Below are 27,708 nucleotides of genomic sequence, written 5' to 3'. Positions count from 1 at the left end.
ATTCACATGTACTACACTTACTCCAAGGAACTTACATAACACAGTAAATAATGGTAGCATGGCCGAGCGGTCTAAGGCGCTGGATTTAGGCTCCAGTCTCTTTCGATGTGTGGGTTCAAATCCCACTGCTGCCAATATTATGAGAATTTAAAAACATTTTCATCTTATTACTTTGCTTTCAGCCAAATTAGCATGTTCTCTTATGTACTTTGTTATGAGTGTGTTAAGGCTGTCTGAGGTATCGGTTCCAATCACACTGCTGCCAGTATTTTAACCTTTTGAACATATTTTTATGATTTTGCTAACACACAAATTAGCATGTGCTTTAACCTTGTTTTGTAGTTGTATAAGCGTGTGCTTTTCTTTTAAGGAAAAGACAGTTTATAGAATCATTGCTTTTTCCTTGAGCATAGAAACTTTCTCATCTTCAAAAATACAGAAATTTAAATATAGTCAAATGTTCTTCAGTTACTTTAAGTAGCTCAGAGGCGTAAGTTGAAATCCTACTGCTGCAACTATTATAAGTTTTTGACAACATTTTGATCTTATTGCTATGATTTTGTTAAAAGAATAATTAACATGTGCTTTAATCTTCTTTTGCATTTGTATGAGTGTGTGTTTTTCTGTTTAGGAAAAGACAGATGTTAGAATCATTGCTTTTTTGTGCTTAGAGATTTGTTTATTTTTCAACCTGCACAAATTTTAAAAATAATCCAATGTACTTGTGTACTTATGAGGCATGGGTTCAAATCCAACTGCTGCCAGTATTAAGAGGTTCTGAAAACCTTTTGATTTTATTCTTATTACTTTGCTTACAGTCAAATTAGCATGTGCTTTAATCTTTTGTATTTGTATGAGTGTGTGCTTTTCCGTTTAGGAAAAGACAGTTGATAGAATCATCGCTTTTTTGTGTTTAGAGATTTGTCTATTTTCCAACATGCACAAGTTTTAAATATAGTCTGTTGTAATTGTGTGCTTCTGAGGTGTGGGTTCAAATCCCACAGATGTTAGTAAGAGGATGTTTTCATAACCTATTGAACGCATTCTTTTATATTGCAAACAGTGAAATTAATGTGTGCTCCAATGTACTTTTGTATTTGTATGATTGTGTACTTTTCTGCTAAGGAAAAGACAGTGGATAGAATCATTGCTTTTTCCTAAGGCCTGTTTCCCACATCCGTTTGTGTCCATCGGTCAAAATCCGCCATCTTGCAAAAAAAAGATATACCATTGTTTTCTCTCTCTCTCTTACCCCACCATGGGCTCAAATCCAACTGCTGCCAGTATTAAGAGGTTCTGAAAACCTTTTGATTTTATTCTTATTACTTTGCTTACAGTCAAATTAAGTCTCTCTCTCTCTCCTTCCCCAGTCAGCGGTTCCTTTAAAATTCTTCCTTTGACTGATTCGATAAAATAACGGTCCGGTGCCAAACGTTGTGATCAGTACAGGAACGGATCCGTTATCCGCCATTATAGCGGATTTTGACTGACCAAAAAAACTGATGTGTGAAGCAGGCCTTATATTTAGAAACATGCCCTTTTTCCCACATGCACAATTTTAAATGTAGTTAAATGTACTTCACTTACTCTAAGAAAACTTGCTTGAACATGAAAGAAAATATGGTAGCATGGCCGAGCGGTCTAAGGCGCTGGATTAAGGCTCCAGTTTCTTTGGAGGCGTGGGGTCAAATCCCACTGCTGCCAATAATATAAGAATTTAAAAACATTTTCATCTTATTGCTTTGCTTTCAGTCAAATTAACATATGCTTTTATGTACTTTGGTATGAGTGTGTGCTTTTCTGTTTAAGAAAAAACATTTGATAGAATCATTGCTTTCTCCAAATATTTAGATACTTGCCCATATTCCAACATGATCAAGTTTGAAATGTATTCACATGTACTACACTTACTCCAAGGAACTTACGTCACACAGTAAATAATGGGAGCATGGCCGAGCGGTTTAAGGCGCTGGATTAAGGCTCCAATTTCTTTCGAGGCGTGGGTTCAAATTCCACTACTGCCAATATTATGAGAATTTAAAAACATTTTTATCTTATTACTTTGCTTTCAGCCAAATTAGCATGTGCTCTTATGTACTTTGTTATGAGTGTGTGCTAAGGCTGTCTGAGGCGTTGGTTCAAATCCCACTGCTGCCAATATTATGAGAATTTAATAACATTTTCATCTTATTACTTTGCTTTCAGCCAAATTAGCATGTGCTCTTATGTACTTTGTTATGAGTGTGTGCTAAGGCTGTCTGAGGTGTCGGTTCAAATCCCACTGCTGCCAGTATTTTAACCTTTTGAACATATTTTTATGATTTTGCTAACACACAAATTAGCATGTGCTTTAACCTTGTTTTGTAGTTGTAAAAGCGTGTGCTTTTCTTTTAAGGAAAAGACAGTTTATAGAATCATTGCTTTTTCCTTGAGCATAGAAACTTTCTCATCTTCAAAAATTCAGAAATTTAAATATAGTCAAATGTTCTTCAGTTACTTTAAGTAGCTCAGAGGCGTAAGTTGAAATCCTACTGCTGCAACTATTATAAGTTTTTGACAACATTTTGATCTTATTGCTATGATTTTGTTAAAAGAATAATTAACATGTGCTTTAATCTTCTTTTGCATTTGTATGAGTGTGTGTTTTTCTGTTTAGGAAAAGACAGATGTTAGAATCATTGCTTTTTTGTGCTTAGAGATTTGTTTATTTTTCAACCTGCACAAATTTTAAAAATAATCCAATGTACTTGTGTACTTATGAGGCATGGGTTCAAATCCAACTGCTGCCAGTATTAAGAGGTTCTGAAAACCTTTTGATTTTATTCTTATTACTTTGCTTACAGTCAAATTAGCATGTGCTTTAATCTTTTGTATTTGTATGAGTGTGTGCTTTTCCGTTTAGGAAAAGACAGTTGATAGAATCATCGCCTTTTGTGTCTTTAGAGATTTGTCTATTTTCCAACATGCACAAGTTTGAAATATAGTCTGTTGTAATTGTGTGCTTCTGAGGTGTGGGTTCAAATCCCACAGATGTTAGTAAGAGGAGGTTTTCATAACCTATTGAACGCATTCTTTTATATTGCAAACAGTGAAATTAATGTGTGCTCCAATGTACTTTTGTATTTGTATGATTGTGTACTTTTCTGCTAAGGAAAAGACAGAGGATAGAATCATTGCTTTTTCCTAAGGCCTGTTTCTCACATCCGTTTATGTCCATCAGTCAAAATCCGCCATCTTGTAAAAAAAAGATATGCCATTGTTTTCTCTCTCTCTCTCTCTTTCCCCCCCATGGGCTCAAATCCAACTGCTGCCAGTATTAAGAGGTTCTGAAAACCTTTTGATTTTATTCTTATTACTTTGCTTACAGTCAAATTAAGTCTCTCTCTCTCTCTCCTTCCCCAGTCAGCGGTTCGTTTAAAATTCTTCCTTTGACTGATTCGATAAAATAACGGTCCGGTGCCAAACATTGTGATCAGTACAGGAACGGATCCGTTATCCGCCATTATAGCGGATTTTGACTGACCGAAAAAACTGATGTGTGAAGAAGGCCTTATATTTAGAAACATTGCCATTTTCCCACATGCACAATTTTAAATGTAGTTAAATGTACTTCACTTACTCTAAGAAAACTTGCTTGAACATGAAAAAAAATATGTTAGCATGGCCGAGTGGTCTAAGGCGCTGGATTAAGGCTCCAGTCTCTTTGGAGGCGTGGGTTCAAATCCCACTGCTGCCAACATTATAAGAATTTAAAAACATTTTCATCTTATTGCTTTGCTTTCAGTCAAATTAGCATATGCTTTTATGTACTTTGGTATGAGTGTGTGCTTTTCTGTTTAAGAAAAAACATTTGATAGAATCATTGCTTTCTCCAAATATTTAGATACTTGCCCATATTCCAACATGATCAAGTTTGAAATGTATTCACATGTACTACACTTACTCCAAGGAACTTACATCACACAGTAAATAATGGTAGCATGGCCGAGCGGTCTAAGGCGCTGGATTTAGGCTCCAGTCTCTTTCGAGGCGTGGGTTCAAATCCCACTGCTGCCAATATTATGAGAATTTAAAAACATTTTCATCTTATTACTTTGCTTTCAGCCAAATTAGCATGTGCTCTTATGTACTTTGTTATGAGTGTGTTAATGCTGTCTGAGGTATCGGTTCCAATCACACTGCTGCCAGTATTTTAACCTTTTGAACATATTTTTATGATTTTGCTAACACACAAATTAGCATGTGCTTTAACCTTGTTTTGTAGTTGTATAAGAAGCGTGTGCTTTTCTTTTAAGGAAAAGACAGTTTATAGAATCATTGCTTTTTCCTTGAGCATAGAAACTTTCTCATCTTCAAAAATACAGAAATTTAAATATAGTCAAATGTTCTTCAGTTACTTTAAGTAGCTCAGAGGCGTAAGTTGAAATCCTACTGCTGCAACTATTATAAGTTTTTGACAACATTTTGATCTTATTGCTATGATTTTGTTAAAAGAATAATTAACATGTGCTTTAATCTTCTTTTGCATTTGTATGAGTGTGTGTTTTTCTGTTTAGGAAAAGACAGATGTTAGAATCATTGCTTTTTTGTGCTTAGAGATTTGTTTATTTTTCAACCTGCACAAATTTTAAAAATAATCCAATGTACTTGTGTACTTATGAGGCATGGGTTCAAATCCAACTGCTGCCAGTATTAAGAGGTTCTGAAAACCTTTTGATTTTATTCTTATTACTTTGCTTACAGTCAAATTAGCATGTGCTTTAATCTTGAGTGTGAGTATGAGTGTGTGCTTTTCCATTTAGGAAAAGACAGTTGATAGAATCATCGCTTTTTTGTGATTAGAGATTTGTCTATTTTCCATCATGCACAAGTTTGAAATATAGTCTGTTGTAATTGTGTGCTTCTGAGGTGTGGGTTCAAATCCCACAGATGTTAGTAAGAGGAGGTTTTCATAACCTATTGAACGCATTCTTTTATATTGCAAACAGTGAAATTAATGTGTGCTCCAATGTACTTTTGTATTTGTATGATTGTGTACTTTTCTGCTAAGGGAAAGACAGTGGATAGAATCATTGTTTTTTCCTAAGGCCTGTTTCCCACATCCGTTTGTGTCCATCCGTCAAAATCCGCCATCTTGCAAAAAAAAGATATGCCATTGTTTTCTCTCTCTCTCTTTCCCCCCCATGGGCTCAAATCCAACTGCTGCCAGTATTAAGAGGTTCTGAAAACCTTTTGATTTTATTCTTATTACTTTGCTTACAGTCAAATTAAGTCTCTCTCTCTCTCCTTCCCCAGTCAGCGGTTCCTTTAAAATTCTTCCTTTGACTGATTCGATAAAATAACGGTCCGGTGCCAAACGTTGTGATCAGTACAGGAACGGATCCGTTATCCACCATTATAGCGGATTTTGACTGACCAAAAAAACTGATGTGTGAAGCAGGCCTTATATTTAGAAACATGCCCATTTTCCCACATGCACAATTTTAAATGTAGTTAAATGTACTTCACTTACTCTAAGAAAACTTGCTTGAACATGAAAAAAAATTTGGTAGCATGGCTGAGCGGTCTAAGGCGCTGGATTAAGGCTCCAGTCTCTTTGGAGGTGTGGGTTCAAATCCCACTGCTGCCAATATTATAAGAATTTAAAAACATTTTCATCTTATTGCTTTGCTTTCAGTCAAATTAACATATGCTTTTATGTACTTTGGTATGAGTGTGTGCTTTTCTGTTTAAGAAAAAAAATTTGATAGAATCATTGCTTTCTCCAAATATTTAGATACTTGCCCATATTCCAACATGATCAAGTTTGAAATGTATTCACATGTACTACACTTACTCCAAGGAACTTACGTCAAACAGAAAACAATGGTAGCATGGCCGAGCGGTCTAAGGCGCTGGATTTAGGCTCCTGTCTCTTTTGAGGTGTGGGTTCAAATCCCACTGCTGCCAATATTATGAGAATTTAAAAACATTTTCATCTTAGTACTTTGCTTTCAGCCAAATAAGCATGTGCTCTTATGTACTTTGTTATGAGTGTGTGCTAAGGCTGTCTGAGGCGTCGGTTCAAATCCCACTGCTGCCAGTATTTTAACCTTTTGAACATATTTTTATGATTTTGCTAACACACAAATTAGCATGTGCTTTAACCTTGTTTTGTAGTTGTATAAGAAGCGTGTGCTTTTCTTTTAAGGAAAAGACAGTTTATAGAATCATTGCTTTTTCCTTGAGCATAGAAACTTTCTCATCTTCAAAAATAAAAAAATTTAAATATAGTCAAATGTTCTTCAGTTACTTTAAGTAGCTCAGAGGCGTAAGTTGAAATCCTACTGCTGCAACTATTATAAGTTTTTGACAACATTTTGATCTTATTGCTATGATTTTGTTAAAAGAATAATTAACATGTGCTTTAATCTTCTTTTGCATTTGTATGAGTGTGTGTTTTTCTGTTTAGGAAAAGACAGATGTTAGAATCATTGCTTTTTTGTGCTTAGAGATTTGTTTATTTTTCAACCTGCACAAATTTTAAAAATAATCCAATGTACTTGTGTACTTATGAGGCATGGGTTCAAATCCAACTGCTGCCAGTATTAAGAGGTTCTGAAAACCTTTTGATTTTATTCTTATTACTTTGCTTACAGTCAAATTAGCATGTGCTTTAATCTTTTGTATTTGTATGAGTGTGTGCTTTTCCGTTTAGGAAAAGACAGTTGATAGAATCATCGCTTTTTTGTGTTTAGAGATTTGTCTATTTTCCAACATGCACAAGTTTGAAATATAGTCTGTTGTAATTGTGTGCTTCTGAGGTGTGGGTTCAAATCCCACAGATGTTAGTAAGAGGAGGTTTTCATAACCTATTGAACGCACTCTTTTATATTGCAAACAGTGAAATTAATGTGTGCTCCAATGTACTTTTGTATTTGTATGATTGTGTACTTTTCTGCTAAGGAAAAGACAGTGGATAGAATCATTGCTTTTTCCTAAGGCCTGTTTCCCACATCCGTTTGTGTCCATCAGTCAAAATCCGCCATCTTGCAAAAAAAAGATATGCCATTGTTTTCTCTCTCTCTCTCTCTTTCCCCCATGGGCTCAAATCCAACTGCTGCCAGTATTATGAGGTTCTGAAAACCTTATGATTTTATTGTTATTACTTTGCTTACAGTCAAATTAAGTCTCTCTCTCTCCTTCCCCAGTCAGCGGTTCCTTTAAAATTCTTCCTTTGACTGATTCGATAAAATAACGATCCGGTGCCAAACGTTGTGATCAGTACAGGAACCGATCCGTTATCCGCCATTATAGCGGATTTTGACTGACCAAAAAAACTGATGTGTGAAGCAGGCCTTATATTTAGAAACATGCCCATTTTCCCACATGCACAATTTTAAATGTAGTTAAATGTACTTCACTTACTCTAAGAAAACTTGCTTGAACATGAAATTCAATATGGTAGCATGGCCGAGCGGTCTAAGGCGCTGGATTAAGGCTCCAGTCTGTTTGGAGGCGTGGGTTCATATCCCACTGCTGCCAATATTATAAGAATTTAAAAACATTTTCATCTTATTGCTTTGCTTTCAGTCAAATTAGCGTATGCTTTTATCTGCTTTGGTATGAGTGTGTGCTTTTCTGTTTAAGAAAAAACATTTGATAGAATCATTGCTTTCTCCAAATATTTAGATACTTGCCCATATTCCAACATGATCAAGTTTGAAATGTATTCACATGTACTACACTTACTCCAAGGAACTTACGGCACACAGTAAATAATGGTAGCATTGCTCAGCGGTCTAAGGCGCTGGATTAAGGCTCCAGTTTCTTTCGAGGCATGGGTTCAAATCCCACTGCTGCCAATATTATGAGAATTTAAAAACATTTTCATCTTATTACTTTGCTTTCAGCCAAATTAGCATGTTCTCTTATGTACTTTGTTATGAGTGTGTGCTAAGGCTGTCTGAGGCGTCGGTTCAAATCCCACTGCTGCCAGTATTTTAACCTTTTGAACATATTTTTATGATTTTGCTAACACACAAATTAGCATGTGCTTTGACCTTGTTTTGTAGTTGTATAAGCGTGTGCTTTTCTTTTAAGGAAAAGACAGTTTATAGAATCATTGCTTTTTCCTTGAGCATAGAAACTTTCTCATCTTCAAAAATACAGAAATTTAAATATAGTCAAATGTTCTTCAGTTACTTTAAGTAGCTCAGAGGCGTAAGTTGAAATCCTACTGCTGCAACTATTATAAGTTTTTGACAACATTTTGATCTTATTGCTATGATTTTGTTAAAAGAATAATTAACATGTGCTTTAATCTTCTTTTGCATTTGTATGAGTGTGTGTTTTTCTGTTTAGGAAAAGACAGATGTTAGAATCATTGCTTTTTTGTGCTTAGAGATTTGTTTATTTTTCAACCTGCACAAATTTTAAAAATAATCCAATGTACTTGTGTACTTATGAGGCATGGGTTCAAATCCAACTGCTGCCAGTATTAAGAGGTTCTGAAAACCTTTTGATTTTATTCTTATTACTTTGCTTACAGTCAAATTAGCATGTGCTTTAATCTTTTGTATTTGTATGAGTGTGTGCTTTTCCGTTTAGGAAAAGACAGTTGATAGAATCATCGCTTTTTTGTGTTTAGAGATTTGTCTATTTTCCAACATGCACAAGTTTGAAATATAGTCTGTTGTAATTGTGTGCTTCTGAGGTGTGGGTTCAAATCCCACAGATGTTAGTAAGAGGAGGTTTTCATAACCTATTGAACGCATTCTTTTATATTGCAAACAGTGAAATTAATGTGTGCTCCAATGTACTTTTGTATTTGTATGATTGTGTACTTTTCTGCTAAGGAAAAGACAGTGGATAGAATCATTGCTTTTTCCTAAGGCCTGTTTCCCACATCCGTTTGTGTCCATCAGTCAAAATCCGCCATCTTGCAAAAAAAAGATATGCCATTGTTTTCTCTCTCTCTCTTTCCCCCCATGGGTTTAAATCCAACTGCTGCCAGTATTAAGAGGTTCTGAAAACCTTTTGATTTTATTCTTATTACTTTGCTTACAGTCAAATTAAGTCTCTCTCTCTCCTTCCCCAGTCAGCGGTTCCTTTAAAATTCTTCCTTTGACTGATTCAATAAAATAACGGTCCGGTGCCAAACGTTGTGATTAGTACAGGAACGGATCCGTTATCCGCCATTATAGCGGATTTTGACTGACCAAAAAAACTGATGTGTGAAGCAGGCCTTATATTTAGAAACATGCCCATTTTCCCACATGCACAATTTTAAATGTAGTTAAATGTACTTCACTTACTCTAAGAAAACTTGCTTGAACATGAACGAAAATATGGTAGCATGGCCGAGCGGTCTAAGGCGCAGGATTAAGGCTCCAGTCTCTTTGGAGGAGTGGGGTCAAATCCCACTGCTGCCAATATTATAAGAATTTAAAAACATTTTCATCTTATTGCTTTACTTTCAGTCAAATTAACATATGCTTTTATGTACTTTGGAATGAGTGTGTGCTTTTCTGTTTAAGAAAAAACATTTGATAGAATCATTGCTTTCTCCAAATATTTAGATACTTGCCCATATTCCAACATTATCAAGTTTGAAATGTATTCACATGTACTACACTAACTCCAAGGAACTTACGTCACACTGTAAATAATGGGAGCATGGCCGAGCGGTCTATGGCGCTGGATTAAGGCTCCAGTTTCTTTCGAGGCGTGGGTTCAAATCCCACTCCTGCCAATATTATGAGAATTTAAAAACATTTTCATCTTATTGCTTTGCTTTCAGTCAAATTAACATATGCTTTTATGTACTTTGGTATGAGTGTGTGCTTTTCTGTTTAAGAAAAAAAATTTGATAGAATCATTGCTTTCTCCAAATATTTAGATACTTGCCCATATTCCAACATGATCAAGTTTGAAATGTATTCACATGTACTACACTTACTCCAAGGAACTTACGTCAAACAGAAAACAATGGTAGCATGGCCGAGCGGTCTAAGGCGCTGGATTTAGGCTCCTGTCTCTTTTGAGGTGTGGGTTCAAATCCCACTGCTGCCAATATTATGAGAATTTAAAAACATTTTCATCTTATTACTTTGCTTTCAGCCAAATAAGCATGTGCTCTTATGTACTTTGTTATGAGTGTGTGCTAAGGCTGTCTGAGGCGTCGGTTCAAATCCCACTGCTGCCAGTATTTTAACCTTTTGAACATATTTTTATGATTTTGCTAACACACAAATTAGCATGTGCTTTAACCTTGTTTTGTAGTTGTATAAGAAGCGTGTGCTTTTCTTTTAAGGAAAAGACAGTTTATAGAATCATTGCTTTTTCCTTGAGCATAGAAACTTTCTCATCTTCAAAAATAAAAAAATTTAAATATAGTCAAATGTTCTTCAGTTACTTTAAGTAGCTCAGAGGCGTAAGTTGAAATCCTACTGCTGCAACTATTATAAGTTTTTGACAACATTTTGATCTTATTGCTATGATTTTGTTAAAAGAATAATTAACATGTGCTTTAATCTTCTTTTGCATTTGTATGAGTGTGTGTTTTTCTGTTTAGGAAAAGACAGATGTTAGAATCATTGCTTTTTTGTGCTTAGAGATTTGTTTATTTTTCAACCTGCACAAATTTTAAAAATAATCCAATGTACTTGTGTACTTATGAGGCATGGGTTCAAATCCAACTGCTGCCAGTATTAAGAGGTTCTGAAAACCTTTTGATTTTATTCTTATTACTTTGCTTACAGTCAAATTAGCATGTGCTTTAATCTTTTGTATTTGTATGAGTGTGTGCTTTTCCGTTTAGGAAAAGACAGTTGATAGAATCATCGCTTTTTTGTGTTTAGAGATTTGTCTATTTTCCAACATGCACAAGTTTGAAATATAGTCTGTTGTAATTGTGTGCTTCTGAGGTGTGGGTTCAAATCCCACAGATGTTAGTAAGAGGAGGTTTTCATAACCTATTGAACGCACTCTTTTATATTGCAAACAGTGAAATTAATGTGTGCTCCAATGTACTTTTGTATTTGTATGATTGTGTACTTTTCTGCTAAGGAAAAGACAGTGGATAGAATCATTGCTTTTTCCTAAGGCCTGTTTCCCACATCCGTTTGTGTCCATCAGTCAAAATCCGCCATCTTGCAAAAAAAAGATATGCCATTGTTTTCTCTCTCTCTCTCTCTTTCCCCCATGGGCTCAAATCCAACTGCTGCCAGTATTATGAGGTTCTGAAAACCTTTTGATTTTATTGTTATTACTTTGCTTACAGTCAAATTAAGTCTCTCTCTCTCCTTCCCCAGTCAGCGGTTCCTTTAAAATTCTTCCTTTGACTGATTCGATAAAATAACGATCCGGTGCCAAACGTTGTGATCAGTACAGGAACGGATCCGTTATCCGCCATTATAGCGGATTTTGACTGACCAAAAAAACTGATGTGTGAAGCAGGCCTTATATTTAGAAACATGCCCATTTTCCCACATGCACAATTTTAAATGTAGTTAAATGTACTTCACTTACTCTAAGAAAACTTGCTTGAACATGAACGAAAATATGGTACCATGGCCGAGCGGTCTAAGGCGCTGGATTAAGGCTCCAGTCTCTTTGGAGGAGTGGGGTCAAATCCCACTGCTGCCAATATTATAAGAATTTAAAAACATTTTCATCTTATTGCTTTGCTATCAGTCAAATTAGCATATGCTTTTATGTACTTTGGTATGAGTGTGTGCTTTTCTGTTTAAGAAAAAACATTTGATAGAATCATTGCTTTCTCCAAATATTTAGATACTTGCCCATATTCCAACATCATCAAGTTTGAAATGTATTCACATGTACTACACTTACTCCAAGGAACTTACATCACACAGTAAATAATGGTAGCATGGCCGAGTGGTCTAAGGCACTGGATTTAGGCTCCAGTCTCTTTCGAGGCGTGGGTTCAAATCCCACTGCTGCCAATATTATGAGAATTTAAAAACATTTTCATCTTATTATTTTGCTTTCAGTCAAATTAGCATGTCCTCTTATGTACTTTGTTATGAGTGTGTGCTAAGGCTGTCTGAGGTGTCGGTTCAAATCCCACTGCTGCCAGTATTTTAACCTCTTGAACATATTTTTATGATTTTGCTAACACACAAATTAGCATGTGCTTTAACCTTGTTTTGTAGTTGTATAAGCGTGTGCTTTTCTTTTAAGGAAAAGACAGTTTATAGGATCATTGCTTTTTCCTTGAGCATAGAAACTTTCTCATCTTCAAAAATACAGAAATTTAAATATAGTCAAATGTTCTTCAGTTACTTTAAGTAGCTCAGAGGCGTAAGTTGAAATCCTACTGCTGCAACTATTATAAGTTTTTGACAACATTTTGATCTTATTGCTATGATTTTGTTAAAAGAATAATTAACATGTGCTTTAATCTTCTTTTGCATTTGTATGAGTGTGTGTTTTTCTGTTTAGGAAAAGACAGATGTTAGAATCATTGCTTTTTTGTGCTTAGAGATTTGTTTATTTTTCAACCTGCACAAATTTTATAAATAATCCAATGTACTTGTGTACTTATGAGGCATGGGTTCAAATCCAACTGCTGCCAGTATTAAGAGGTTCTGAAAACCTTTTGATTTTATTCTTATTACTTTGCTTACAGTCAAATTAAGTCTCTCTCTCTCTCTCTCCTTCCCCAGTCAGCGGTTCCTTTAAAATTCTTCCTTTGACTGATTCGATAAAATAACGGTCCGGTGCCAAACGTTGTGATCAGTACAGGAACGGATCCGTTATCCGCCATTGTAGCGGATTTTGACTGACCAAAAAAACTGATGTGTGAAGCAGGCCTTATATTTAGAAACATGCCCATTTTCCCACATGCACAATTTTAAATGTAGTTAAATGTACTTCACTTACTCTAAGAAAACTTGCTTGAACATGAAAACAAATGTGGTAGCATAGCCGAGCGGTCTAAGGCGCTGGGTTAAGGCTCCAGTGTCTTTGGAGGGGTGGGTTCAAATCCCACTGCTGCCAATATTATAAGAATTTAAAAACATTTTCATCTTATTGCTTTGCTATCAGTCAAATTAGCATATGCTTTTATGTACTTTGGTATGAGTGTGTGCTTTTCTGTTTAAGAAAAAACATTTGATAGAATCATTGCTTTCTCCAAATATTTAGATACTTGCCCATATTCCAACATAATCAAGTTTGAAATGTATTCACATGTACTACACTTACTCCAAGGAACTTACATTACACAGTAAATAATAGTAGCATGGCCGAGTGGTCTAAGGCGCTGGATTTAGACTCCAGTCTCTTTCGAGGCGTGGGTTCAAATCCCACTGCTGCCAATATTATGAGAATTTAAAAACATTTTCATCTTATTACTTTGCTTTCAGTCAAATTAGCATGTGCTCTTATGTACTTTGTTATGAGTGTGTGCTAAGGCTGTCTGAGGTGTCGGTTCAAATCCCACTGCTGCCAGTATTTTAACCTCTTGAACATATTTTTATGATTTTGCTAACACACAAATTAGCATGTGCTTTAACCTTGTTTTGTAGTTGTATAAGCGTGTGCTTTTCTTTTAAGGAAAAGACAGTTTATAGGATCATTGCTTTTTCCTTGAGCATATAAACTTTCTCATCTTCAAAAATACAGAAATTTAAATATAGTCAAATGTTCTTCAGTTACTTTAAGTAGCTCAGAGGCGTAAGTTGAAATCCTACTGCTGCAACTATTATAAGTTTTTGACAACATTTTGATCTTATTGCTATGATTTTGTTAAAAGAATAATTAACATGTGCTTTAATCTTCTTTTGCATTTGTATGAGTGTGTGTTTTTCTGTTTAGGAAGACAGATGTTAGAATCATTGCTTTTTTGTGCTTAGAGATTTGTTTATTTTTCAACCTGCACAAATTTTATAAATAATCCAATGTACTTGTGTACTTATGAGGCATGGGTTCAAATCCAACTGCTGCCAGTATTAAGAGGTTCTGAAAACCTTTTGATTTTATTCTTATTACTTTGCTTACAGTCAAATTAGCATGTGCTTTAATCTTTTGTATTTGTATGAGTGTGTGCTTTTCCGTTTAGGAAAAGACAGTTGATAGAATCATCGCTTTTTTGTGTTTAGAGATTTGTCTATTTTCCAACATGCACAAGTTTGAAATATAGTCTTTTGTAATTGTGTGCTTCTGAGGTGTGGGTTCAAATCCCACATATGTTAGTGAGAGGAGGTTTTCATAACCTATTGAACGCATTCTTTTATATTGCAAACAGTGAAATTAATGTGTGCTCCAATGTACTTTTGTATTTGTATGATTGTGTACTTTTCTGCTAAGGAAAAGACAGTGGATAGAATCATTGCTTTTTCCTAAGGCCTGTTTCCCACATCCGTTTGTGTCCATCAGTCAAAATTCGCCATCTTGCAAAAAAAAGATATGCCATTGTTTTCTCTCTCTCTCTCTCTTTCCCCCCCATGGGCTCAAATCCAACTGCTGCCAGTATTAAGAGGTTCTGAAAACCTTTTGATTTTATTCTTATTACTTTGCTTACAGTCAAATTAAGTCTCTCTCTCTCTCCTTCCCCAGTCAGCGGTTCCTTTAAAATTCTTCCTTTGACTGATTCGATGAAATAACGGTCCGGTGCCAAACGTTGTGGTCAGTACAGGAACGGATCCGTTATCCGCCATTATAGCCGATTTTGACTGACCAAAAAAACTGATGTGTGAAGCAGGCCTTATATTTAGAAACATGCCCATTTTCACACATGCACAATTTTAAATGTAGTTAAATGTACTTCACTTACTCTAAGAAAACTTGCTTGAACATGAAAAAAAATATGGTAGCATGGCAGAGCGGTCTAAGGCGCTGGATTAAGGCTCCAGTCTCTTTGGAGGCGTGGGTTCAAATCCCACTGCTGCCAATATTATAAGAATTTAAAAACATTTTCATCTTATTGCTTTGCTTTCAGTCAAATTAGCGTATGCTTTTATCTGCTTTGGTATGAGTGTGTGCTTTTCTGTTTAAGAAAAAACATTTGATAGAATCATTGCTTTCTCCAAATATTTAAATACTTGCCCATATTCCAACATGATCAAGTTTGAAATGTATTCACATGTACTACACTTACTCCAAGGAACTTACGTCACACAGTAAATAATGGTAGCATGGCTCAGCGGTCTAAGGCGCTGGATTAAGGCTCCAGTTTCTTTCGAGACATGGGTTCAAATCCCACTGCTGCCAATATTATGAGAATTTAAAAACATTTTCATCTTATTACTTTGCTTTCAGCCAAATTAGCATGTTCTCTTATGTACTTTGTTATGAGTGTGTGCTAAGGCTGTCTGAGGCGTCGGTTCAAATCCCACTGCTGCCAGTATTTTAACCTTTTGAACATATTTTTATGATTTTGCTAACACACAAATTAGCATGTGCTTTGACCTTGTTTTGTAGTTGTATAAGCGTGTGCTTTTCTTTTAAGGAAAAGACAGTTTATAGAATCATTGCTTTTTCCTTGAGCATAGAAACTTTCTCATCTTCAAAAATACAGAAATTTAAATATAGTCAAATGTTCTTCAGTTACTTTAAGTAGCTCAGAGGCGTAAGTTGAAATCCTACTGCTGCAACTATTATAAGTTTTTGACAACATTTTGATCTTATTGCTATGATTTTGTTAAAAGAATAATTAACATGTGCTTTAATCTTCTTTTGCATTTGTATGAGTGTGTGTTTTTCTGTTTAGGAAAAGACAGATGTTAGAATCATTGCTTTTTTGTGCTTAGAGATTTGTTTATTTTTCAACCTGCACAAATTTTAAAAATAATCCAATGTACTTGTGTACTTATGAGGCATGGGTTCAAATCCAACTGCTGCCAGTATTAAGAGGTTCTGAAAACCTTTTGATTTTATTCTTATTACTTTGCTTACAGTCAAATTAGCATGTGCTTTAATCTTTTGTATTTGTATGAGTGTGTGCTTTTCCGTTTAGGAAAAGACAGTTGATAGAATCATCGCTTTTTTGTGTTTAGAGATTTGTCTATTTTCCAACATGCACAAGTTTGAAATATAGTCTGTTGTAATTGTGTGCTTCTGAGGTGTGGGTTCAAATCCCACAGATGTTAGTAAGAGGAGGTTTTCATAACCTATTGAGCGCATTCTTTTATATTGCAAACAGTGAAATTAATGTGTGCTCCAATGTACTTTTGTATTTGTATGATTGTGTACTTTTCTGCTAAGGAAAAGACAGTGGATAGAATCATTGCTTTTTCCTAAGGCCTGTTTCCCACATCCGTTTGTGTCCATCAGTCAAAATCCGCCATCTTGCAAAAAAAAGATATGCCATTGTTTTCTCTCTCTCTCTTTCCCCCCCATGGGTTCAAATCCCACTGCTGCCAATATTATGAGAATTTAAAAACATTTTCATCTTATTACTTTGCTTTCAGCCAAATTAGCATGTTCTCTTATGTACTTTGTTATGAGTGTGTGCTAAGGCTGTCTGAGGCGTCGGTTCAAATCCCACTGCTGCCAGTATTTTAACCTTTTGAACATATTTTTATGATTTTGCTAACACACAAATTAGCATGTGCTTTGACCTTGTTTTGTAGTTGTATAAGCGTGTGCTTTTCTTTTAAGGAAAAGACAGTTTATAGAATCATTGCTTTTTCCTTGAGCATAGAAACTTTCTCATCTTCAAAAATACAGAAATTTAAATATAGTCAAATGTTCTTCAGTTACTTTAAGTAGCTCAGAGGCGTAAGTTGAAATCCTACTGCTGCAACTATTATAAGTTTTTGACAACATTTTGATCTTATTGCTATGATTTTGTTAAAAGAATAATTAACATGTGCTTTAATCTTCTTTTGCATTTGTATGAGTGTGTGTTTTTCTGTTTAGGAAAAGACAGATGTTAGAATCATTGCTTTTTTGTGCTTAGAGATTTGTTTATTTTTCAACCTGCACAAATTTTAAAAATAATCCAATGTACTTGTGTACTTATGAGGCATGGGTTCAAATCCAACTGCTGCCAGTATTAAGAGGTTCTGAAAACCTTTTGATTTTATTCTTATTACTTTGCTTACAGTCAAATTAGCATGTGCTTTAATCTTTTGCATTTGTATGAGTGTGTGCTTTTCCGTTTAGGAAAAGACAGTTGATAGAATCATCGCTTTTTTGTGTTTAGAGATTTGTCTATTTTCCAACATGCACAAGTTTGAAATATAGTCTGTTGTAATTGTGTGCTTCTGAGGTGTGGGTTCAAATCCCACAGATGTTAGTAAGAGGAGGTTTTCATAACCTATTGAACGCATTCTTTTATGTTGCAAACAGTGAAATTAATGTGTGCTCCAATGTACTTTTGTATTTGTATGATTGTGTACTTTTCTGCTAAGGAAAAGACAGTGGATAGAATCATTGCTTTTTCCTAAGGCCTGTTTCCCACATCCGTTTGTGTCCATCAGTCAAAATCCGCCATCTTGCAAAAAAAAGATATGCCATTGTTTTCTCTCTCTCTCTTTCCCCCCCATGGGTTTAAATCCAACTGCTGCCAGTATTAAGAGGTTCTGAAAACCTTTTGATTTTATTCTTATTACTTTGCTTACAGTCAAATTAAGTCTCTCTCTCTCCTTCCCCAGTCAGCGGTTCCTTTAAAATTCTTCCTTTGACTGATTCGATAAAATAACGGTCCGGTGCCAAACGTTGTGATTAGTACAGGAACGGATCCGTTATCCGCCATTATAGCGGATTTTGACTGACCAAAAAAACTGATGTGTGAAGCAGGCCTTATATTTAGAAACATGCCCATTTTCCCACATGCACAATTTTAAATGTAGTTAAATGTACTTCACTTACTCTAAGAAAACTTGCTTGAACATGAACGAAAATATGATAGCATGGCCGAGCGGTCTAAGGCGCTGGATTAAGGCTCCAGTCTCTTTGGAGGAGTGGGGTCAAATCCCACTGCTGCCAATATTATAAGAATTTAAAAACATTTTCATCTTATTGCTTTACTTTCAGTCAAATTAACATATGCTTTTATGTACTTTGGAATGAGTGTGTGCTTTTCTGTTTAAGAAAAAACATTTGATAGAATCATTGCTTTCTCCAAATATTTAGATACTTGCCCATATTCCAACATGATCAAGTTTGAAATATATTCACATGTACTACACTAACTCCAAGGAACTTACGTCACACTGTAAATAATGGGAGCATGGCCGAGCGGTCTATGGCGCTGGATTAAGGCTCCAGTTTCTTTCGAGGCGTGGGTTCAAATCCCACTCCTGCCAATATTATGAGAATTTAAAAACATTTTCATCTTATTACTTTGCTTTCAGCCAAATTAGCATGTTCTCTTATGTACTTTGTTATGAGTGTGTTAAGGCTGTCTGAGGTATCGGTTCCAATCACACTGCTGCCAGTATTTTAACCTTTTGAACATATTTTTATGATTTTGCTAACACACAAATTAGCATGTGCTTTAACCTTGTTTTGTAGTTGTATAAGCTTGTGCTTTTCTTTTAAGGAAAAGACAGTTTATAGAATCATTGCTTTTTCCTTGAGCATAGAAACTTTCTCATCTTCAAAAATACAGAAATTTAAATATAGTCAAATGTTCTTCAGTTACTTTAAGTAGCTCAGAGGCGTAAGTTGAAATCCTACTGCTGCAACTATTATAAGTTTTTGACAACATTTTGATCTTATTGCTATGATTTTGTTAAAAGAATAATTAACATGTGCTTTAATCTTCTTTTGCATTTGTATGAGTGTTTGTTTTTCTGTTTAGGAAAAGACAGATGTTAGAATCATTGCTTTTTTGTGCTTAGAGATTTGTTTATTTTTCAACCTGCACAAATTTTAAAAATAATCCAATGTACTTGTGTACTTATGAGGCATGGGTTCAAATCCAACTGCTGCCAGTATTAAGAGGTTCTGAAAACCTTTTGATTTTATTCTTATTACTTTGCTTACAGTCAAATTAGCTTGTGCTTTAATCTTTTGTATTTGTATGAGTGTGTGCTTTTCCGTTTAGGAAAAGACAGTTGATAGAATCATCGCTTTTTTGTGTTTAGAGATTTGTCTATTTTCCAACATGCACAAGTTTGAAATATAGTCTGTTGTAATTGTGTGCTTCTGAGGTGTGGGTTCAAATCCCACAGATGTTAGTAAGAGGAGGTTTTCATAACCTATTGAACGCATTCTTTTATATTGCAAACAGTGAAATTAATGTGTGCTCCAATGTACTTTTGTATTTGTATGATTGTGTACTTTTCTGCTAAGGAAAAGACAGTGGATAGAATCATTGCTTTTTCCTAAGGCCTGTTTCCCACATCCGTTTGTGTCCATCGGTCAAAATCCGCCATCTTGCAAAAAAAAGATATACCATTGTTTTCTCTCTCTCTCTTTCCCCCCCATGGGCTCAAATCCAACTGCTGCCAGTATTAAGAGGTTCTGAAAACCTTTTGATTTTATTCTTATTACTTTGCTTACAGTCAAATTAAGTCTCTCTCTCTCTCCTTCCCCAGTCAGCGGTTCCTTTAAAATTCTTCCTTTGACTGATTCGATAAAATAACGGTCCGGTGCCAAACGTTGTGATCAGTACAGGAACGGATCCGTTATCCGCCATTATAGCGGATTTTGACTGATCAAAAAAACTGATGTGTGAAGCAGGCCTTATATTTAGAAACATGCCCATTTTCCCACATGCACAATTTTAAATGTAGTTAAATGTACTTCACTTACTCTAAGAAAACTTGCTTGAACATGAAAGAAATTATGGTAGCATGGCCGAGCGGTCTAAGGCGCTGGATTAAGGCTCCAGTCTCTTTGGAGGCGTGGGGTCAAATCCCACTGCTGCCAATATTATAAGAATTTAAAAACATTTTCATCTTATTGCTTTGCTTTCAGTCAAATTAACATATGCTTTTATGTACTTTGTTATGAGTGTGTGCTAAGGCTGTCTGAGGCGTCGGTTCAAATCCCACTGCTGCCAATATTATGAGAATTTAATAACATTTTCATCTTATTACTTTGCTTTCAGCCAAATTAGCATGTGCTCTTATGTACTTTGTTATGAGTGTCTGCTAAGGCTGTCTGAGGTGTCGGTTCAAATCCCACTGCTGCCAGTATTTTAACCTTTTGAACATATTTTTATGATTTTGCTAACACACAAATTAGCATGTGCTTTAACCTTGTTTTGTAGTTGTATAAGCGTGTGCTTTTCTTTTAAGGAAAAGACAGTTTATAGAATCATTGCTTTTTCCTTGAGCATAGAAACTTTCTCATCTTCAAAAATACAGAAATTTAAATATAGTCAAATGTTCTTCAGTTACTTTAAGTAGCTCAGAGGCGTAAGTTGAAATCCTACTGCTGCAACTATTATAAGTTTTTGACAACATTTTGATCTTATTGCTATGATTTTGTTAAAAGAATAATTAACATGTGCTTTAATCTTCTTTTGCATTTGTATGAGTGTGTGTTTTTCTGTTTAGGAAAAGACAGATGTTAGAATCATTGCTTTTTTGTGCTTAGAGATTTGTTTATTTTCCAACCTGCACAAATTTTAAAAATAATCCAATGTACTTGTGTACTTATGAGGCATGGGTTCAAATCCAACTGCTGCCAGTATTAAGAGGTTCTGAAAACCTTTTGATTTTATTCTTATTACTTTGCTTACAGTCAAATTAGCATGTGCTTTAATCTTGAGTGTGAGTATGAGTGTGTGCTTTTCCATTTAGGAAAAGACAGTTGATAGAATCATCGCTTTTTTGTGTTTAGAGATTTGTCTATTTTCCAACATGCACAAGTTTGAAATATAGTCTGTTGTAATTGTGTGCTTCTGAGGTGTGGGTTCAAATCCCACAGATGTTAGTAAGAGGACGTTTTCATAACCTATTGAACGCATTCTTTTATATTGCAAACAGTGAAATTAATGTGTGCTCCAATGTACTTTTGTATTTGTATGATTGTGTACTTTTCTGCTAAGGGAAAGACAGTGGATAGAATCATTGTTTTTTCCTAAGGCCTGTTTCCCACATCCGTTTGTGTCCATCCGTCAAAATCCGCCATCTTGCAAAAAAAAGATATGCCATTGTTTTCTCTCTCTCTCTTTCCCCCCCATGGGCTCAAATCCAACTGCTGCCAGTATTAAGAGGTTCTGAAAACCTTTTGATTTTATTCTTATTACTTTGCTTACAGTCAAATTAAGTCTCTCTCTCTCTCCTTCCCCAGTCAGCGGTTCCTTTAAAATTCTTCCTTTGACTGATTCAATAAAATAACGGTCCGGTGCCAAACGTTGTGATCAGTACAGGAACGGATCTGTTATCCACCATTATAGCGGATTTTGACTGACCAAAAAAACTGATGTGTGAAGCAGGCCTTATATTTAGAAACATGCCCATTTTCCCACATGCACAATTTTAAATGTAGTTAAATGTACTTCACTTACTCTAAGAAAACTTGCTTGAACATGAAAAAAAATTTGGTAGCATGGCTGAGCTGTCTAAGGCGCTGGATTAAGGCTCCAGTCTCTTTGGAGGTGTGGGTTCAAATCCCACTGCTGCCAATATTATAAGAATTTAAAAACATTTTCATCTTATTGCTTTGCTTTCAGTCAAATTAACATATGCTTTTATGTACTTTGGTATGAGTGTGTGCTTTTCTGTTTAAGAAAAAAAATTTGATAGAATCATTGCTTTCTCCAAATATTTAGATACTTGCCCATATTCCAACATGATCAAGTTTGAAATGTATTCACATGTACTACACTTACTCCAAGGAACTTACGTCAAACAGTAAACAATGGTAGCATGGCCGAGCGGTCTAAGGCGCTGGATTTAGGCTCCTGTCTCTTTTGAGGTGTGGGTTCAAATCCCACTGCTGCCAATATTATGAGAATTTAAAAACATTTTCATCTTATTACTTTGCTTTCAGCCAAATTAGCATGTGCTCTTATGTACTTTGTTATGAGTGTGTGCAAAGGCTGTCTGAGGCGTCGGTTCAAATCCCACTGCTGCCAGTATTTTAACCTTTTGAACATATTTTTATGATTTTGCTAACACACAAATTAGCATGTGCTTTAACCTTGTTTTCTAGTTGTATAAGAAGCGTGTGCTTTTCTTTTAAGGAAAAGACAGTTTATAGAATCATTGCTTTTTCCTTGAGCATAGAAACTTTCTCATCTTCAAAAATAAAAAAATTTAAATATAGTCAAATGTTCTTCAGTTACTTTAAGTAGCTCAGAGGCGTAAGTTGAAATCCTACTGCTGCAACTATTATAAGTTTTTGACAACATTTTGATCTTATTGCTATGATTTTGTTAAAAGAATAATTAACATGTGCTTTAATCTTCTTTTGCATTTGTATGAGTGTGTGTTTTTCTGTTTAGGAAAAGACAAATGTTAGAATCATTGCTTTTTTGTGCTTAGAGATTTGTTTATTTTTCAACCTGCACAAATTTTAAAAATAATCCAATGTACTTGTGTACTTATGAGGCATGGGTTCAAATCCAACTGCTGCCAGTATTAAGAGGTTCTGAAAACCTTTTGATTTTATTCTTATTACTTTGCTTACAGTCAAATTAGCATGTGCTTTAATCTTTTGTATTTGTATGAGTGTGTGCTTTTCCGTTTAGGAAAAGACAGTTGATAGAATCATCGCTTTTTTGTGTTTAGAGATTTGTCTATTTTCCAACATGCACAAGTTTGAAATATAGTCTGTTGTAATTGTGTGCTTCTGAGGTGTGGGTTCAAATCCCACAGATGTTAGTAAGAGGAGGTTTTCATAACCTATTGAACGCACTCTTTTATATTGCAAACAGTGAAATTAATGTGTGCTCCAATGTACTTTTGTATTTGTATGATTGTGTACTTTTCTGCTAAGGAAAAGACAGTGGATAGAATCATTGCTTTTTCCTAAGGCCTGTTTCCCACATCCGTTTGTGTCCATCAGTCAAAATCCGCCATCTTGCAAAAAAAAGATATGCCATTGTTTTCTCTCTCTCTCTTTCCCCCATGGGCTCAAATCCAACTGCTGCCAGTATTATGAGGTTCTGAAAACCTTTTGATTTTATTGTTATTACTTTGCTTACAGTCAAATTAAGTCTTTCTCTCTCTCTCCTTCCCCAGTCAGCGGTTCCTTTAAAATTCTTCCTTTGACTGATTCGATAAAATAACGGTCCGGTGCCAAACGTTGTGATCAGTACAGGAACGGATCCGTTATCCGCCATTGTAGCGGATTTTGACTGACCAAAAAAACTGATGTGTGAAGCAGGCCTTATATTTAGAAACATGCCCATTTTCCCACATGCACAATTTTAAATGTAGTTAAATGTACTTCACTTACTCTAAGAAAACTTGCTTGAACATGAAAGAAATTATGGTAGCATGGCCGAGCGGTCTAAGGCGCTGGATTAAGGCTCCAGTCTCTTTGGAGGCGTGGGGTCAAATCCCACTGCTGCCAATGTTATAAGAATTTAAAAACATTTTCATCTTATTGCTTTGCTTTCAGTCAAATTAACATATGCTTTTATGTACTTTGGTATGAGTGTGTGCTTTTCTGTTTAAGAAAAAACATTTGATAGAATCATTGCTTTCTCCAAATATTTAGATACTTGCCCATATTCCAACATGATCAAGTTTGAAATGTATTCACATGTACTACACTTACTCCAAGGAACTTACATCACACAGTAAATAATGGTAGCATGGCCGAGTGGTCTAAGGCACTGGATTTAGGCTCCAGTCTCTTTCGAGGCGTGGGTTCAAATCCCACTGCTGCCAATATTATGAGAATTTAAAAACATTTTCATCTTATTACTTTGCTTTCAGTCAAATTAGCATGTGCTCTTATGTACTTTGTTATGAGTGTGTGCTAAGGCTGTCTGAGGTGTCGGTTCAAATCCCACTGCTGCCAGTATTTTAACCTCTTGAACATATTTTTATGATTTTGCTAACACACAAATTAGCATGTGCTTTAACCTTGTTTTGTAGTTGTATAAGCGTGTGCTTTTCTTTTAAGGAAAAGACAGTTTATAGGATCATTGTTTTTCCTTGAGCATAGAAACTTTCTCATCTTCAAAAATACAGAAATTTAAATATAGTCAAATGTTCTTCAGTTACTTTAAGTAGCTCAGAGGCGTAAGTTGAAATCCTACTGCTGCAACTATTATAAGTTTTTGACAACATTTTGATCTTATTGCTATGATTTTGTTAAAAGAATAATTAACATGTGCTTTAATCTTCTTTTGCATTTGTATGAGTGTGTGTTTTTCTGTTTAGGAAGACAGATGTTAGAATCATTGCTTTTTTGTGCTTAGAGATTTGTTTATTTTTCAACCTGCACAAATTTTATAAATAATCCAATGTACTTGTGTACTTATGAGGCATGGGTTCAAATCCAACTGCTGCCAGTATTAAGAGGTTCTGAAAACCTTTTGATTTTATTCTTATTACTTTGCTTACAGTCAAATTAGCATGTGCTTTAATCTTTTGTATTTGTATGAGTGTGTGCTTTTCCGTTTAGGAAAAGACAGTTGATAGAATCATCGCTTTTTTGTGTTTAGAGTTTTGTCTATTTTCCAACATGCACAAGTTTGAAATATAGTCTGTTGTAATTGTGTGCTTCTGAGGTGTGGGTTCAAATCCCACATATGTTAGTGAGAGGAGGTTTTCATAACCTATTGAACGCATTCTTTTATATTGCAAACAGTGAAATTAATGTGTGCTCCAATGTACTTTTGTATTTGTATGATTGTGTACTTTTCTGCTAAGGAAAAGACAGTGGATAGAATCATTGCTTTTTCCTAAGGCCTGTTTCCCACATCCGTTTGTGTCCATCAGTCAAAATTCGCCATCTTGCAAAAAAAAGATATGCCATTGTTTTCTCTCTCTCTCTCTCTTTCCCCCCCATGGGCTCAAATCCAACTGCTGCCAGTATTAAGAGGTTCTGAAAACCTTTTGATTTTATTCTTATTACTTTGCTTACAGTCAAATTAAGTCTCTCTCTCTCTCCTTCCCCAGTCAGCGGTTCCTTTAAAATTCTTCCTTTGACTGATTCGATAAAATAACGGTCCGGTGCCAAACGTTGTGGTCAGTACAGGAACGGATCCGTTATCCGCCATTATAGCCGATTTTGACTGACCAAAAAAACTGATGTGTGAAGCAGGCCTTATATTTAGAAACATGCCCATTTTCACACATGCACAATTTTAAATGTAGTTAAATGTACTTCACTTACTCTAAGAAAACTTGCTTGAACATGAAAAAAAATATGGTAGCATGGCAGAGCGGTCTAAGGTGCTGGATTAAGGCTCCAGTCTCTTTGGAGGCGTGGGTTCAAATCCCACTGCTGCCAATATTATAAGAATTTAAAAACATTTTCATCTTATTGCTTTGCTTTCAGTCAAATTAGCGTATGCTTTTATCTGCTTTGGTATGAGTGTGTGCTTTTCTGTTTAAGAAAAAACATTTGATAGAATCATTGCTTTCTCCAAATATTTAGATACTTGCCCATATTCCAACATGATCAAGTTTGAAATGTATTCACATGTACTACACTTACTCCAAGGAACTTACGTCACACAGTAAATAATGGTAGCATGGCTCAGCGGTCTAAGGCGCTGGATTAAGGCTCCAGTTTCTTTCGAGGCATGGGTTCAAATCCCACTGCTGCCAATATTATGAGAATTTAAAAACATTTTCATCTTATTACTTTGCTTTCAGCCAAATTAGCATGTGCTCTTATGTACTTTGTTATGAGTGTGTGCTAAGGCTGTCTGAGGCGTCGGTTCAAATCCCACTGCTGCCAATATTATGAGAATTTAATAACATTTTCAACTTATTACTTTGCTTTCAGCCAAATTAGCATGTGCTCTTATGTACTTTGTTATGAGTGTCTGCTAAGGCTGTCTGAGGCGTCGGTTCAAATCCCACTGCTGCCAGTATTTTAACCTTTTGAACATATTTTTATGATTTTGCTAACACACAAATTAGCATGTGCTTTAACCTTGTTTTGTAGTTGTATAAGCGTGTGCTTTTCTTTTAAGGAAAAGACAGTTTATAGAATCATTGCTTTTTCCTTGAGCATAGAAACTTTCTCATCTTCAAAAATACAGAAATTTAAATATAGTCAAATGTTCTTCAGTTACTTTAAGTAGCTCAGAGGCGTAAGTTGAAATCCTACTGCTGCAACTATTATAAGTTTTTGACAACATTTTGATCTTATTGCTATGATTTTGTTAAAAGAATAATTAACATGTGCTTTAATCTTCTTTTGCATTTGTATGAGTGTGTGTTTTTCTGTTTAGGAAAAGACAGATGTTAGAATCATTGCTTTTTTGTGCTTAGAGATTTGTTTATTTTTCAACCTGCACAAATTTTAAAAATAATCCAATGTACTTGTGTACTTATGAGGCATGGGTTCAAATCCAACTGCTGCCAGTATTAAGAGGTTCTGAAAACCTTTTGATTTTATTCTTATTACTTTGCTTACAGTCAAATTAGCATGTGCTTTAATCTTTTGTATTTGTATGAGTGTGTGCTTTTCAGTTTAGGAAAAGACAGTTGATAGAATCATCGCTTTTTTGTGTTTAGAGATTTGTCTATTTTCCAACATGCACAAGTTTGAAATATAGTCTGTTGTAATTGTGTGCTTCTGAGGTGTGGGTTCAAATCCCACAGATGTTAGTAAGAGGAGGTTTTCATAACCTATTGAACGCACTCTTTTATATTGCAAACAGTGAAATTAATGTGTGCTCCAATGTACTTTTGTATTTGTATGATTGTGTACTTTTCTGCTAAGGAAAATACAGTGGATAGAATCATTGCTTTTTCCTAAGGCCTGTTTCCCACATACGTTTGTGTCCATCAGTCAAAATCCGCCATCTTGCAAAAAAAAGATATGCCATTGTTTTCTCTCTCTCTCTCTTTCCCCCCCATGGGCTCAAATCCAACTGCTGCCAGTGTTAAGAGGTTCTGAAAACCTTTTGATTTTATTCTTATTACTTTGCTTACAGTCAAATTAAGTCTCTCTCTCTCTCCTTCCCCAGTCAGCGGTTCCTTTAAAATTCTTCCTTTGACTGATTCGATAAAATAACGGTCCGGTGCCAAACGTTGTGATCAGTACAGGAACGGATCCGTTATCCGCCATTATAGCGGATTTTGACTGACCAAAAAAACTGATGTGTGAAGCAGGCCTTATATTTAGAAACATGCCCATTTTCCCACATGCACAATTTTAAATGTAGTTAAATGTACTTCACTTACTCTAAGAAAACTTGCTTGAACATGAAAAAAAATATGGTAGCATGGCCGAGCAGTCTAAGGCGCTGGATAAAGGCTCCAGTCTCTTTGGAGGCGTGGGTTCATATCCCACTGTTGCTAATATTATAAGAATTTAAAAACATTTTCATCTTATTGCTTTGCTTTCAGTCAAATTAACATATGCTTTTATGTACATTGGTATGAGTGTGTGCTTTTCTGTTTAAGAAAAAACATTTGATAGAATCATTGCTTTCTCCAAATATTTAGATACTTGCCCATATTCCAACATGATCAAGTTTGAAATGTATTCACATGTACTACACTTACTCCAAGGAACTTACATCACACAGTAAATGATGGTAGCATGGCCGAGCGGTCTAAGGCGCTGGATTTAGGCTCCAGTCTCTTTCGAGGCGTGGGTTCAAATCCCACTGCTGCCAATTTTATGAGAATTTAAAAACATTTTCATCTTATTACT

At 35.3% G+C, this 27,708-nt stretch overlaps 23 non-coding genes across 23 annotated transcripts; all 23 read left to right on the top strand.

Annotated features, from left to right (window-relative positions):
* Positions 1-52: 52 nt before the first annotated feature.
* TRNAL-UAG (transfer RNA leucine (anticodon UAG)) lies at positions 53-134 on the top strand. The gene has a single exon. It is a non-coding gene; the product is annotated as a tRNA-Leu (tRNA).
* A 1,488-nt stretch (positions 135-1,622) lies between these two features.
* TRNAL-AAG (transfer RNA leucine (anticodon AAG)) lies at positions 1,623-1,704 on the top strand. Its single transcript has one exon. It is a non-coding gene; the product is annotated as a tRNA-Leu (tRNA).
* A 1,950-nt stretch (positions 1,705-3,654) lies between these two features.
* Positions 3,655-3,739, top strand: TRNAL-AAG (transfer RNA leucine (anticodon AAG)). The gene has a single exon. It is a non-coding gene; the product is annotated as a tRNA-Leu (tRNA).
* A 235-nt stretch (positions 3,740-3,974) lies between these two features.
* On the top strand, positions 3,975-4,056 carry TRNAL-UAG (transfer RNA leucine (anticodon UAG)). Its single transcript has one exon. It is a non-coding gene; the product is annotated as a tRNA-Leu (tRNA).
* A 1,491-nt stretch (positions 4,057-5,547) lies between these two features.
* On the top strand, positions 5,548-5,629 carry TRNAL-AAG (transfer RNA leucine (anticodon AAG)). The gene has a single exon. It is a non-coding gene; the product is annotated as a tRNA-Leu (tRNA).
* A 238-nt stretch (positions 5,630-5,867) lies between these two features.
* On the top strand, positions 5,868-5,949 carry TRNAL-UAG (transfer RNA leucine (anticodon UAG)). The gene has a single exon. It is a non-coding gene; the product is annotated as a tRNA-Leu (tRNA).
* Positions 5,950-7,442: 1,493 nt separating this feature from the next.
* TRNAL-AAG (transfer RNA leucine (anticodon AAG)) lies at positions 7,443-7,524 on the top strand. The gene has a single exon. It is a non-coding gene; the product is annotated as a tRNA-Leu (tRNA).
* Positions 7,525-9,651: 2,127 nt separating this feature from the next.
* TRNAL-AAG (transfer RNA leucine (anticodon AAG)) lies at positions 9,652-9,733 on the top strand. The gene has a single exon. It is a non-coding gene; the product is annotated as a tRNA-Leu (tRNA).
* Positions 9,734-9,971: 238 nt separating this feature from the next.
* On the top strand, positions 9,972-10,053 carry TRNAL-UAG (transfer RNA leucine (anticodon UAG)). The gene has a single exon. It is a non-coding gene; the product is annotated as a tRNA-Leu (tRNA).
* A 1,813-nt stretch (positions 10,054-11,866) lies between these two features.
* On the top strand, positions 11,867-11,948 carry TRNAL-UAG (transfer RNA leucine (anticodon UAG)). The gene has a single exon. It is a non-coding gene; the product is annotated as a tRNA-Leu (tRNA).
* A 975-nt stretch (positions 11,949-12,923) lies between these two features.
* On the top strand, positions 12,924-13,005 carry TRNAL-AAG (transfer RNA leucine (anticodon AAG)). The gene has a single exon. It is a non-coding gene; the product is annotated as a tRNA-Leu (tRNA).
* Positions 13,006-13,243: 238 nt separating this feature from the next.
* On the top strand, positions 13,244-13,325 carry TRNAL-UAG (transfer RNA leucine (anticodon UAG)). The gene has a single exon. It is a non-coding gene; the product is annotated as a tRNA-Leu (tRNA).
* A 1,492-nt stretch (positions 13,326-14,817) lies between these two features.
* Positions 14,818-14,899, top strand: TRNAL-AAG (transfer RNA leucine (anticodon AAG)). The gene has a single exon. It is a non-coding gene; the product is annotated as a tRNA-Leu (tRNA).
* A 238-nt stretch (positions 14,900-15,137) lies between these two features.
* TRNAL-AAG (transfer RNA leucine (anticodon AAG)) lies at positions 15,138-15,219 on the top strand. The gene has a single exon. It is a non-coding gene; the product is annotated as a tRNA-Leu (tRNA).
* Positions 15,220-18,178: 2,959 nt separating this feature from the next.
* On the top strand, positions 18,179-18,260 carry TRNAL-AAG (transfer RNA leucine (anticodon AAG)). Its single transcript has one exon. It is a non-coding gene; the product is annotated as a tRNA-Leu (tRNA).
* Positions 18,261-19,748: 1,488 nt separating this feature from the next.
* On the top strand, positions 19,749-19,830 carry TRNAL-AAG (transfer RNA leucine (anticodon AAG)). Its single transcript has one exon. It is a non-coding gene; the product is annotated as a tRNA-Leu (tRNA).
* A 1,623-nt stretch (positions 19,831-21,453) lies between these two features.
* On the top strand, positions 21,454-21,535 carry TRNAL-AAG (transfer RNA leucine (anticodon AAG)). Its single transcript has one exon. It is a non-coding gene; the product is annotated as a tRNA-Leu (tRNA).
* A 238-nt stretch (positions 21,536-21,773) lies between these two features.
* TRNAL-UAG (transfer RNA leucine (anticodon UAG)) lies at positions 21,774-21,855 on the top strand. The gene has a single exon. It is a non-coding gene; the product is annotated as a tRNA-Leu (tRNA).
* Positions 21,856-23,348: 1,493 nt separating this feature from the next.
* TRNAL-AAG (transfer RNA leucine (anticodon AAG)) lies at positions 23,349-23,430 on the top strand. The gene has a single exon. It is a non-coding gene; the product is annotated as a tRNA-Leu (tRNA).
* A 238-nt stretch (positions 23,431-23,668) lies between these two features.
* On the top strand, positions 23,669-23,750 carry TRNAL-UAG (transfer RNA leucine (anticodon UAG)). Its single transcript has one exon. It is a non-coding gene; the product is annotated as a tRNA-Leu (tRNA).
* A 1,491-nt stretch (positions 23,751-25,241) lies between these two features.
* TRNAL-AAG (transfer RNA leucine (anticodon AAG)) lies at positions 25,242-25,323 on the top strand. Its single transcript has one exon. It is a non-coding gene; the product is annotated as a tRNA-Leu (tRNA).
* A 238-nt stretch (positions 25,324-25,561) lies between these two features.
* TRNAL-AAG (transfer RNA leucine (anticodon AAG)) lies at positions 25,562-25,643 on the top strand. The gene has a single exon. It is a non-coding gene; the product is annotated as a tRNA-Leu (tRNA).
* Positions 25,644-27,588: 1,945 nt separating this feature from the next.
* TRNAL-UAG (transfer RNA leucine (anticodon UAG)) lies at positions 27,589-27,670 on the top strand. The gene has a single exon. It is a non-coding gene; the product is annotated as a tRNA-Leu (tRNA).
* The last annotated feature ends 38 nt before the right edge of the window (positions 27,671-27,708 follow it).

Source organism: Dendrobates tinctorius, unplaced genomic scaffold (genome assembly GCF_039654945.1).
Source record: "Dendrobates tinctorius isolate UK_male_01 unplaced genomic scaffold, ASM3965494v1 ptg000047l, whole genome shotgun sequence".
NCBI lineage: Eukaryota > Metazoa > Chordata > Amphibia > Anura > Dendrobatidae > Dendrobates > Dendrobates tinctorius.
This window is presented reverse-complemented; position numbering and strand designations above follow the sequence as displayed.